We start from the raw sequence: 13448 nt of genomic DNA on the forward strand, positions 1-13448 counted from the left end.
TGCAGTGTGCTGCCTTATTTACTTAACTATATACGAGTTGGCGACTCTAGGTTCAGCACCTGTTCACACTTAGTCTATGTTTGGATGTGCCGGTCAGGTTTTTGAAATGCCTTGTAGAGTAACGTCTTAGGGAACAGGTTGTGCGACCGTTGTAGCGTAAAGTCTTAAGGAATAGGTTGTGCGACCCTTGTAGAGTAACGTCTTAAGGAATAGGTTGTGCGACCCTTGTAGAGTAACGTCTTAGGGAGCAGGTTTTGCGACCCTTGTAGAGTAACGTCTTAGGTAACAGTTTGTGCAACCCTTGTAGAGTAACATCTTAGGGAACAGGTTGTGCGACCCTTGTAGAGTAACATCTTAGGGAGCAGGTTTTGCGACCCTTGTAGAGTAACGTCTTAGGGAACAGGTTGTGTGACCCTTGTAGAGTAACGTCTTCAGGAACAGGTTGTGCGACTATTGTAGAGTAACTTCTTCGGGAACAGGTTGTGCGACCCTTGTAGAGTAACGTCTTAGGGAACAGTTTGTGCAACCCTTGTAGAGTAACATCTTAGGGAACAGGTTGTGTGACCCTTGTAGAGTAACGTCTTCAGGAACAGGTTGTGCGACTATTGTAGAGTAACTTCTTTGGGAACAGGTTGTGCGACCCTTGTAGAGTAACGTCTTAGGGAACAGTTTGTGCAACCCTTGTAGAGTAACATCTTAGGGAACAGGTTGTGCGACCCTTGTAGAGTAACATCTTAGGGAGCAGGTTTTGCGACCCTTGTAGAGTAACGTCTTAGGGAACAGGTTGTGTGACCCTTGTAGAGTAACGTCTTCAGGAACAGGTTGTGCAACTATTGTAGAGTAACTTCTTCGGGAACAGGTTGTGCGACCCTTGTAGAGTAACGTCTTAGGGAACAGTTTGTGCAACCCTTGTAGAGTAACATCTTAGGGAACAGGTTGTGTGACCCTTGTAGAGTAACATCTTAGGGAGCAGGTTTTGCGACCCTTGTAGAGTAACGTCTTAGGGAACAGGTTGTGTGACCCTTGTAGAGTAACGTCTTCAGGAACAGGTTGTGCGACTATTGTAGAGTAACTTCTTAGGGAACAGGTTGTGCGACCCTTGTAGAGTAACGTCTTAAGGAATAGGTTGTGCGACCCTTGTAGAGTAACTTCTTAGGGAGCAGGTTTTGCGACCCTTGTAGAGTAACTTCTTAGGGAGCAGGTTTTGCGACCCTTGTAGAGTAGCGTCTTAGGGAACAGGTTGTCTGACCCTTGTAGAGTAACGTCTTCAGGAACAGGTTGTGCGACTATTGTAGAGTAACTTCTTCGGGAACAGGTTGTGCGACCCTTATATAGTAACGTCTTAGGGAACAGGTTGTGAGACCCTTGTAGAGTAACATCTTAAGGAATAGGTTGTGCGACCCTTGTAGAGTAACTTCTTCGGGAACAGGTTGTGCGACCCTTATATAGTAACGTCTTAGGGAACAGGTTGTGCGACCCTTGTAGAGTAACATCTTAAGGAACAGGTTGTGCGACCCTTGTAGAGTAACTTCTTCGGGAACAGGTTGTGCGACCCTTATATAGTAACGTCTTAGGGAACAGGTTGTGCGACCCTTGTAGAGTAACGTCTTAAGGAATAGGTTGTGCGACCCTTGTAGAGTAACATCTTAGGGAACAGGTTGTGTGACCCTTGTAGAGTAACGTCTTAGGGAAAAGGTTGTGTGACCCTTGTAGAGTAACGTCTTAGGGAAAAGGTTGTGCGACCCTTGTAGAGTAATGTCTTAGGGAACCCTGGAATAGGAAGCTTCCCTCTAACCGCCTCCGAGACTCTGCATATCATTCCGGATCCATTATTCGGAGTCTTCTTCTCCCCTTCCACCCCTGAGGTCACAGCGGAGGTATGAATGTGAGGAGCCCTGCAATGAGGCCACGTGACGGGGCCTGGAGCATCTGCACATCAGTAGGATGAGGCAGCTGTGCAGCGGACACACCGCAGTGCTCCTCAGCAGCATCATCTCACAGCTTCCAGAGTTGAATGACTCAGTTTGATTTAAATAAGCCCCATCCCATTCACAGCCTAATTGGCCCGGTGCATCGGATGAATATTTATAAGAATCGCTGCCTCACAAGCGATTGGCCACCGGGCTTCCTCCCCTCCCCCCCCTGACTGTAGGGTGGTCTTCTCTCAGCAAGACCTGCAAGGTTTACTGTGCTTTGTCTAGTGCTAAAGACCAGGGACCTGCAATTCCCAGAGAGACACAATTCACAGAGAAGCCACTGGGGATATATTGTATCACAGTCTGCTCCCTGGGATATGTCTGCTGGCCCTGGCACAGACCCCTGAACTTCTGCATGGCATCCTGCAGCCTGTGAGGGAATGCGCCCCTGACAGGAGCCTCTGTGCAGCTGCAGTCACATCACATATCCTACCACTGGGCTGCAAGAGGCAAGGCTCCATCCAGGGCTCCTCCAATGCTGCCACCAGCACTGAACTTCAGCTCTGGGACTGAACCTGTGCAAGCAGCAACTGGTAAGTGTCATCCTGGTGCTCTGCTTGTGCAGCTGTGTGATGTAGCAGAGCTTCTTCTGTCATTTCAGGGGAGGATGAAGGGAGGCATCTTCATTTTGTCTCTCAATCTCTGCAGCAGACACCTAATGACCAGCTCAGCTCTGCTGCATGTAACGACCAGCTCAGCTCTGCTGCATGTAATGACCAGCTCTGCTGCATGTAATGACCAGCTCAGCTCTGCTGCATGTAATGACCAGCTCTGCTGCATGTAATGACCAGCTCAGCTCTGCTGCATGTAATGACCAGCTCAGCTCTGCAGCATGTAGTGACCAGCTCAGCTCTGCTGCATGTAATGACCAGCTCTGCTGCATGTAATGACCAGCTCAGCTCTGCAGCATGTATTGACCAGCTCAGCTCTGCAGCATGTAGTGACGAGCTCAGCTCAGCTGCATGTAATGACCAGCTCAGCACAGCTGCATGTAATGACCAGCTCAGCTCTGCTGCATGTATTGACCAGCTCAGCTCTGCTGCATGTAATGACCAGCTCAGCTCTGCTGCATGTAATGACCAGCTCTGCTGCATGTAATGACCAGCTCTGCTGCATGTAATGACCAGCTCAGCTCTGCAGCATGTATTGACCAGCTCAGCTCTGCTGCATGTATTGACCAGCTCAGCTCTGCTGCATGTAATGACCAGCTCAGCTCTGCTGCATGTAATGACCAGCTCAGCTCTGCTGCATGTAATGACCAGCTCAGCTCTGCTGCATGTAATGACCAGCTCAGCTCTGCTGCATGTAATGACCAGGTCAGCTCTGCTGCATGTATTGACCAGCTCAGCTCTGCTGCATGTAATGACCAGCTCAGCTCTGCTGCATGTAATGACCAGCTCAGCTCTGCTGCATGTAATGACCAGCTCAGCTCTGCTGCATGTAATGACCAGCTCAGCTCTGCTGCATGTATTGACCAGCTCAGCTCTGCTGCATGTAATGACCAGCTCAGCTCTGCTGCATGTAATGACCAGCTCAGCTCTGCTGCATGTAATGACCAGCTCAGCTCTGCAGCATGTAATGACCAGGTCAGCTCTGCAGCATGTATTGACCAGCTCAGCTCTGCTGCATGTAATGACCAGCTCAGCTCTGCTGCATGTAATGACCAGCTCAGCTCTGCAGCATGTAGTGACCAGCTCAGCTCTGCTGCATGTAATGACCAGCTCAGCTCTGCTGCATGTAATGACCAGCTCAGCTCTGCAGCATGTAATGAGCAGCTCAGCTCTGCAGCATGTAGTGACCAGCTCAGCTCTGCTGCATGTAATGACCAGCTCAGCTCTGCAGCATGTAGTGACCAGCTCAGCTCTGCAGCATGTAATGAGCAGCTCAGCTCTGCAGCATGTATTGACCAGCTCAGCTCTGCTGCATGTATTGACCAGCTCAGCTCTGCAGCATGTATTGACCAGCTCAGCTCTGCAGCATGTAATGAGCAGCTCAGCTCTGCAGCATGTATTGACCAGCTCAGCTCTGCAGCATGTATTGACCAGCTCAGCTCTGCAGCATGTAATGAGCAGCTCAGCTCTGCAGCATGTAGTGACCAGCTCAGCACAGCTGCATGTAATGACCAGCTCAGCACAGCTGCATGTATTGACCAGCTCAGCTCTGCAGCATGTAGTGACCAGCTCAGCTCTGCAGCATGTAGTGACCAGCTCAGCTCTGCTGCATGTAATGACCAGCTCAGCTCTGCTGCATGTAATGACCAGCTCAGCTCTGCTGCATGTAATGACCAGCTCAGCTCTGCTGCATGTATTGACCGTGGTGTAGAGCAGAGTCTTGCATGGGCTGCAGCTTCTGTCAGTGATACAATGTATCTCTAGACCCCTCTGCTCTCTGCAGCCTGTAGTCACAGTAACAACATGTTTTGATCACTGGCTGATTGGATTTTCTGTGTCTATTACTAAGGTGTGAAGAGATATAGATAGTGCACACTTGTGTCAGGTGGGCACTGGGGGGCTTGTTTTGGATGGGGGGATGGTGGGGGACACTAAGCTCTTTTTTTCTTTTCAATCTACCAATGCATTGCTTTGCTGTGGTCCCTGAATTGTTTATGGAGATCACGTAAAGAGTAAAGCAGAATGTCCACTGGATACAATGACAGAGCTGAGGAACAGAAAAAAGGAACAAATGTATTCAAATTAATCAACAATAAAATTATATATAATGTGTTTGTGTGTATATGTATATATATTTACATTACACATTTATGTCTGTATATTTGTATGTGTGTGTATATATATTTATATATATCTTTATTTTTTTAATTGCCTTGTTTTTTTATTAATATGAACATTCGTTTCATTTTTTGGTCATCCTCATATAAAATGAACTAGAAATCCTTTAACACTATGAGGCTTGTCGGAAACCGATTAGATCATCCTGGGTTTTGGAGCCAAGTATTTGATTCCATCTGTTTCTGTTTTCGATTTTTCTTTTTTTTTTTGTTATTTTTATTCTTTTTCATTAGAATGCACCATTCTTGTGGGTTTTACATCCAAAGACAACTCTTTAGAATTTTGTTTATTTTTTTTTTCTATTCTCGGGGTCCTGTAATATTTTCCATGTGTTTTGTTTTATTTATTTATTTTTTTATATACTGTAATATGTTTTTAAATAAAAGGCCGTGTTTTTCATATAAAATACATCTGAATGGTATTTTTCACCTTTCTCTTTAATGCATTGAACGCGCTGACTTTGTATCGCTGTTATGTTTACATTTATTATTATTTTTTTATTATTATTTTACATGTATTTTATACCTTTGTTATAATAACCCTGTGAGATTTGGGCAGAGGAGAATTCGGCGCTTGCTCTTATGATGTAAATGATGTGAGAGAACTTTGGTCCGTGCGTTGGATGCGATGATGTCATAGCATCAGAAGTGCTGGGAGTCTGCTGCAATGTGTCGGTACCGCGTCGCTCCTGATAAATATTGTGCGCTGTATCAGATGGGATATTTATCAATGGCTCCGGGTTGGTGCATTTCGCCCCCCTACACCATCACACACACACTGACAACATTAACCCTTTAATGACTCGTGACCTTGAGTTCTTCTAATTTCCCCCTTGACCTTGTCCTATAGGCGCCCAATACACAGAGAAAGCATCTGGCCGGCGCGCCATCCCATGGTCACATGATCTACGGCCATCTGCAATGGAGCCATTCCCTACATGTTCTGATATGTTGGGTTTTTTTTCACACCCTCATTAATGGTAGAGGGGTCTCTGCCAATATTCGACTGGACATTTATAAACATTTAAAAACCAGACAAACTGGCGTAGAGTTTATGTATCCATAGTAGGAGCCGAGCGCGTCGTCTGGACATGGCCGCTATATCTGTGTCTGGTGCAAGAGATTTATTGTGCCTGTATGGGGGGCACAGAGATATATAGACAAGAAAACAGCAGAGGAGACCACCGAGTGTCATAACCACAGGGAACGAGAGGATCAGCGAGATCAAGGGATGTACACAGTGACTGCACCAGCAGAATAGTGAGTGCAGCTCAGGAGCATAATACAGGATGTAACTCAGGATCAGTAATGTAATGTATGTACACAGTGACTGCACCAGCAGAATAGTGAGTGCAGCTCTGGGGTATAATACAGGATGTAACTCAGGATCAGTAATGTAATGTATGTACACAGTGACTGCACCAGCAGAATAGTGAGTGCAGCTCTGGGGTATAATACAGGATGTAACTCAGGATCAGTAATGTATTGTATGCACACAGTGATTGCACCAGCAGAATAGTGATTGCAGCTCAGGAGCATAATACAGGATGTAACTCAGGATCAGTAATGTATGTACACAGTGACTGCACCAGCAGAATAGTGAGTGCAGCTCTGGGGTATAATACAGGATGTAACTCAGGATCAGTAATGTAATGTATGTACACAGTGACTGCACCAGCAGAATAGTGAGTGCAGCTCTGGGGTATAATACAGGATGTAACTCAGGATCAGTAATGTAATGTATGTACACAGTGACTGCACCAGCAGAATAGTGAGTGCAGCTCTGGAGCATAATACAGGATGTAACTCAGGATCAGTAATGTAATGTATGTACATAGTGACTGCACCAGAAGAATAGTGAGTGCAGCTCTGGAGCATAATACAGGATGTAACTCAGGATCAGTAATGTAATGTATGTACATAGTGACTGCACCAGCAGAATAGTGAGTGCAGCTCTGGAGCATAATACAGGATGTAACTCAGGATCAGTAATGTAATGTATGTACGCAGTGACTCCACCAGCAGAATAGTGAGTGCAGCTCTGGGGTATAATACAGGATGTAACTCAGGATCAGTAATGTATTGTATGCACACAGTGATTGCACCAGCAGAATAGTGATTGCAGCTCTGGAGTATAATACAGGATGTAACTCAGGATCAGTAATGTAATGTATGTACACAGTGACTGCACCAGCAGAATAGTGAGTGCAGCTCTGGAGTATAATACAGGATGTAACTCAGGATCAGTAATGTAATGTAAGTACACAGTGACTGCACCAGCAGAATAGTGAGTGCAGCTCTGGAGTATAATACAGGAGGTAACTCGGGATCAGTAATGTAAAGTATGTACACAGTGACTACACCAGCAGAATAGTGAGTGCAGCTCTGGAGTATAATACAGGATGTAACTCAGGATCAGTAATGTAATGTATGTACACAGTGACTACACCAGCAGAATAGTGAGTGCAGCTCTGGAGTATAATACAGGAGGTAACTCAGGATCAGTAATGTATGTACACAGTGACTGCACCAGCAGAATAGTGAGTGCAGCTCTGGGGTATAATACAGGATGTAACTCAGGATCAGTAATGTATGTACACAGTGACTGCACCAGCAGAATAGTGAGTGCAGCTCTGGGGTATAATACAGGATGTAACTCAGGATCAGTAATGTATGTACACAGTGACTGCACCAGCAGAATAGTGAGTGCAGCTCTGGGGTATAATACAGGAGGTAACTCAGGATCAGTAATGTAATGTATGTACACAGTGACTGCACCAGCAGAATAGTGAGTGCAGCTCTGGGGTATAATACAGGATGTAACTCAGGATCAGTAATGTAATGTATGTACACAGTGACTACACCAGCAGAATAGTGAGTGCAGCTCTGGAGTATAATACAGGAGGTAACTCAGGATCAGTAATGTAGTGTATGTACACAGTGACTGCACCAGCAGAATAGTGAGTGCAGCTCTGGGGTATAATACAGGATGTAACTCGGGATCAGTAATGTAATGTATGTACACAGTGACTGCACCAGCAGAATAGTGAGTGCAGCTCTGGAGTATAATACAGGAGGTAACTCAGGATCAGTAATGTAATGTATGTACACAGTGACTGCACCAGCAGAATAGTGAGTGCAGCTCTAGAGTATAATACAGGAGGTAACTCAGGATCAGTAATGTAATGTATGTACACAGTGACTGCACCAGCAGAATAGTGAGTGCAGCTCTGGAGTATAATACAGGAGGTAACTCGGGATCAGTAATGTAATGTATGTACACAGTGACTATACCAGCAGAATAGTGAGTGCAGCTCTGGAGTATAATACAGGAGGTAACTCAGGATCAGTAATGTATGTACACAGTGACTGCACCAGCAGAATAGTGAGTGCAGCTCTGGGGTATAATACAGGATGTAACTCAGGATCAGTAATGTATGTACACAGTGACTGCACCAGCAGAATAGTGAGTGCAGCTCTGGGGTATAATACAGGATGTAACTCAGGATCAGTAATGTAATGTATGTACACAGTGACTGCACCAGCAGAATAGTGAGTGCAGCTCTGGGGTATAATACAGGATGTAACTCAGGATCAGTAATGTATGTACACAGTGACTGCACCAGCAGAATAGTGAGTGCAGCTCTGGAGTATAATACAGGATGTAACTCAGGATCAGTAATGTAATGTATGTACACAGTGACTACACCAGCAGAATAGTGAGTGCAGCTCTGGAGTATAATACAGGAGGTAACTCAGGATCAGTAATGTAATGTATGTACACAGTGACTGCACCAGCAGAATAGTGAGTGCAGCTCTGGAGTATAATACAGGAGGTAACTCAGGATCAGTAATGTAGTGTATGTACACAGTGACTGCACCAGCAGAATAGTGAGTGCAGCTCTGGGGTATAATACAGGATGTAACTCAGGATCAGTAATGTAATGTAAGTACACAGTGACTGCACCAGCAGAATAGTGAGTGCAGCTCTGGAGTATAATACAGAAGGTAACTCAGGATCAGTAATGTAGTGTATGTACACAGTGACTGCACCAGCAGAATAGTGAATGCAGCTGCTTAACGTTATCAAGTCAAAAGTAGGCACTTTTTGCTTATCTTTTTGTACCTCTGCCTCTCCTTGAATACAGTTTTTACTTGTTTGCTTTTTTAATGGTGCTAGAGATATGGGCTTTTTTAGTGACTGTTATTTGTTATGGTCTTCACAAGGAGACCTGGTTGCAGGATCCTCTGGGGAGGTGTCTTTAGGCTGCTCTGCCTAATTTTTCTGTGTGCCCCACCCTTTTGATAAAGAGGATAACAGTTAGTGTCCTTTTTATTCGGTATGGAGACATACTCCCCTATGTGATGGATTTCTCAGGGTCTGTATTTCAGCTCTGACTTCAGACATGGAGACTGGGATGAACACTAGCCTGGACCTGAGACCTGTCAGTGATGATGAATTACAGCAAACAAATTAATGATCAATCTTTGGTCCCTTAAGGGAAAACACCGTTTGCTCCATTCAGAGGATGCAGTCATAAATATCATGGAAACATTACAATCTAACCAACTATGGAGTCATAGAGGCACTTAATGGGACCTGAATATTCAGTGTTTTTAATTTTTCTCCAAATCCACCATATTATTCCAGAGAGCTAATGTTTGTGGTGTTTAGTGTTTATTCGAAGGGCGTGGCTTACATAATTATGCAGAGCAGCCTAATGACACGCCCCTGAGGATCCTGTTAGCCACGCCCATTTCTGGAAATGCCTTAAAACTCGATACTCAATAAAAAGGCCCATAACTCTGGACTCATATGACAGATAAAAAATAAATAAATATAAACCTCAGTTGAGCAGAATGAAACGGGAGCAAAAAAACACTGACCACCTTCAACCTGGCGACAAGTCTTCTTTCAAGTCTAGAATCTCCATAAAGGGCCCGAAACAACGCAAAGTCCTTTAACACTGCTCAGAGGTCTCTGTAACTTTAAATCACATGCTGTACTTCATATAACGTCCACGGAAATCATAAAAATCACAGTGCGCTTATAGTCATATACCTAATGTATCAGATAACGAGTAAGAGCCAAAGGACTCCACACACTGTATAGCCTTTAGGAAAATCAGTGGCCATCTACAGGTAATTCATGTGTCTAGAACATATGAACTGAATGGATGATCTTTTCCTTGTATGATAAGTCAAATACATTCTTAGGAGTAAGCATCTTTAATGCAAAATTTATAACAGGACCCAATATGTCATTTATAATACAGATGTCTTTATTTATGTGGCGGAGATTCCATAAGCATTCATCAGATTGATAATGTAAGATGATAATGGCCTGAAGTAACAATTAGGGGAAGCTCACTGCAGTTGACATTCTTCTGGTATAAATCTGTATGTAGTGTGCTCCCCCTAGTGGTGGCTGTATAAATCTGTATTTAGTGAGCTCCTCCTAGTGGTGACTGTATAAATCTGTATGTAGTGAGCTCCTCCTAGTGGTGTTTGTATAAATCTGTATGTAGTGCGCTACCCCCAGTGGTGACTGTATAAATCTGTATGTAGTGAGCTCCCCCTAGTGGTGACTGTATAAATCTGTATGTAGTGAGCTCCTCCTAGTGGTGTCTGTATAAATCTGTATGTAGTGAGCTCCTCCTAGTGGTGGCTGTATAAATCTGTATGTAGTGAGCTCCCCCTAGTGGTGGCTGTATAAATCTATGTAGTGCGCCTCCCGTAGTGGTGACTGTATAAATCTGTATGTAGTGAGCTCCCCCTAGTGGTGGCTGTATAAATCTGTATGTAGTGAGCTCCCTCTAGTGGTGGCTGTATAAATCTGTATGCAGTGAGCTCTTGCTAGTGGTGACTGTATAAATCTGTATGTAGTGAGCTCCCCCTAGTGGTGACTGTATAAATCTGTATGTAGTGAGCTCCCTCTAGTGGTGGCTGTATAAATCTGTATGTAGTGAGCTCTCCCTAGTGGTGGCTGTATAAATCTGTATGTAGTGAGCTCCCCCTAATGGTGGCTGTATAAATCTGTATGTAATGAGCTCCCCCTAATGGTGGCTGTATAAATCTGTATGTAGTGAGCTCCCCCTAGTGATGGCTGTATACATCTGTATGTAGTGAGCTCCCGCTGGTGGTGGCTGTATACATTTGTACGTAGTGAGCTCCTCCTAGTGGTGACTGTATAAATCTATATGTAGTGAGCTCCCCCTAGTGGTGACTGTATAAATCTGTATGTAATGAGCTCCCTCTGGTGGTGGCTGTATACATCTGTTTGTAGTGAGCTCCCGCTAGTGGTGGGAGTCATTATTCAGGTTTACAGCAGGCCAGTATTCGGCACCTCCTTCCTTGAGGCTTATATAATTTACTAGCTATTGAACCCGTTCTACGCCCGGGTGGCTAGCATCTATATTGGTATATGGTCTCCTTCCTGGTATGTGCTGCTCCATCCTGCGTCCCCATCCTGTCATGTGCTGCTCCATCCTGCGTCCCCATCCTGTCATGTGCTGCACCCATCCTGCTCCCCCATCCTGCCATGTGTTGCACCCATCTTGCGCCCCCATTCTGTCATGTGTTGCACCCATCCTGCGCCCCCATTCTGTCATGTGCTGCTTCCATCCTGCGCCCCCATTGTGACATGTGCTGCTCCCATCCTGCGCCCCCATTCTGACATGTTCTGCACCCATCCTGCGCCTCCATTCTGACATGTTCTGCACCCATCTTGCGCCCCCATTCTGTCATGTGTTGCACCCATCCTGCGCCCCCATTCTGTCATGTGCTGCTCCCATCCTGCGCCCCCGTTCTGTCATGTGCTGCTGCCATCCTGCGCCCCCGTTCTGTCATGTGCTGCTCTCATCCTGCGCCCCTGTTCTGTCATGTGCTGCTCCCATCCTGCGCCCGTTCTGTCATGTGCTGCTGCCATCCTGCGCCCCCGTTCTGTCATGTGCTGCTCCCATCCTGCGCCCGTTCTGTCATGTGCTGCTCCCATCTTGCGCCCCCATTCTGTCATGTGCTGCTGCCATCCTGCGCCCACTGTTCTGTCATGTGCTGCTATCATCCTGCGCCCGTTCTGTCATGTGCTGCTGCCATCCTGCGCCCGTTCTGTCATGTGCTGCTGCCATCCTGTACCCCCGTTCTGTCATGTGCTGCTCCCATCCTGTGCCACCATTGTATTATATGCCCCCCATAAGATGCTCCATTATATATGCCCCGTATGCTGCCATATATTAAAAAAAAACCCATACTCGCCTATCGTCGCTGGGCGCCGAGTGCTGGGGGCCTGAGCAGGCGGGAACACCGGCGCGCTGTGGGGGTCAGGTGCCGGAGTCACCGCTAGCTCAGGCCCCCAGCACTTGCGATACTCACCTGTCTGTCCCGTTCCAGCGCTGCGCGCCACCATCTTCCGGCTCCTCTGGCTGTGACTGTTCATTTAGAGGGCGGCGCCGGCGCGCATTAAGCGCGTCATCGCGCCCTCTGAACTGGGAACGTCACAGTAGAGGACCCGGAAGACGGAGCCGCACGCAGCGCTGGAACGGGGGACAGGTGAATATACTTACCCTCCTGGCGGTCCCTGACTCTCCGGTGGAGATCGCGGTGTGCGTTCAGTGTTTACGCATACCGCGATCTCATGGGAGCGTCACTCCGTGAGGCCCAGACTGCGCCGGCGCTTGCGCTTGCGCAGTCTATCTAAAAACCCATAGTACATATTAGAAATGCTGGACTTTTAAGTTACAGATTAAAGAAAGTTCTAGGAATTGTGGAATCTTTATGCTTTTCATCCCTTACCGACCTCCGCTATTAATAAACGTCCATTAATAGCTGTCACTTTATACTGTGTATCATACCTCTAAACAGCCGTACTAGCTTCCTGATGCCTCTCTGGTTAGTGAAGGAGCTGTATCCTAAGCACACATATATCTGTCGTCACTTATATAAACATCATGGCTCCTGTCTTCACTTACATATACATTCCCGTCTTCATTCCCGGAAGGCAGTGCACACTTATAATTATTCATATCATGAGGAGACTTTCTACAATTGACATTTGCAGAAAAATTGAGCCGACGCGGTCTAGAAAAGGTCATGAAAACTTTGGTTCTGGAGGGGTTTTCTCCAGTGGACCCTCCTCTAGAGATGAGTGAATTTGTTCGGCTCCCTCCTTATTCGGCAAGCTATAGCGCTTACCGAATAAGCTGCAGAGGGAACCCTTCTTCCTGGATCGCGCCGGCTGATCAGCTGTCTGGAGCCGCAGGTGTACGTGTCGCAGCTGTAATAACAGTCACAACACATGTATGGAGATGCCCACCAAACAGGCCCAACAAACAGGCTTTCCATGCATGTGTTGAGACAGTGAAATAGCCGCGACTGACCTGGTTTGGAGTACTGATATTGCAGCCAGTAGCATAGTCTGGGATAGCCAAGGACTCGGTACACAGGAACATCAATGTAGTTTGAAGGTGTAAGAGGGTGGTGCTGTTATGGACTGTAAGGAACACGCTATCACTTTAAGAGACTGCACCCCCTTGTCTTGTGAGATGGAATGTTCTGCTTCTCCCCTGCAATAGACTGTGAATGAGCTGGACTGTGCAAAGGGTGGGGGTGGAGCCTGAACAGCGTGTGGGAGCTGAAGCTGCTGCAGAGAGAACTTTGTGCTGTTTTCTGCAAGAGAGGACCCACAG

General features: G+C 46.3%; 1 protein-coding gene across 2 annotated transcripts in view; it reads left to right on the forward strand.

The window, feature by feature from the left end:
• Nucleotides 1–2144: 2144 nt before the first annotated feature.
• The window catches only part of ADCYAP1R1 (ADCYAP receptor type I), a 292904-nt gene continuing 281600 nt past the window's right edge, over nt 2145–13448 (forward strand). For both annotated transcript variants that reach the window (XM_069729249.1, XM_069729250.1), the window contains exon 1: nt 2145–2509. The gene's annotated coding sequence lies outside the window, so the exon portion shown is untranslated. The remainder of the gene's footprint in view (nt 2510–13448) is intronic.

The sequence above is a fragment of the Ranitomeya imitator genome, chromosome 6, assembly GCF_032444005.1.
Source record: "Ranitomeya imitator isolate aRanImi1 chromosome 6, aRanImi1.pri, whole genome shotgun sequence".
Taxonomy (NCBI): Eukaryota; Metazoa; Chordata; class Amphibia; order Anura; family Dendrobatidae; genus Ranitomeya; species Ranitomeya imitator.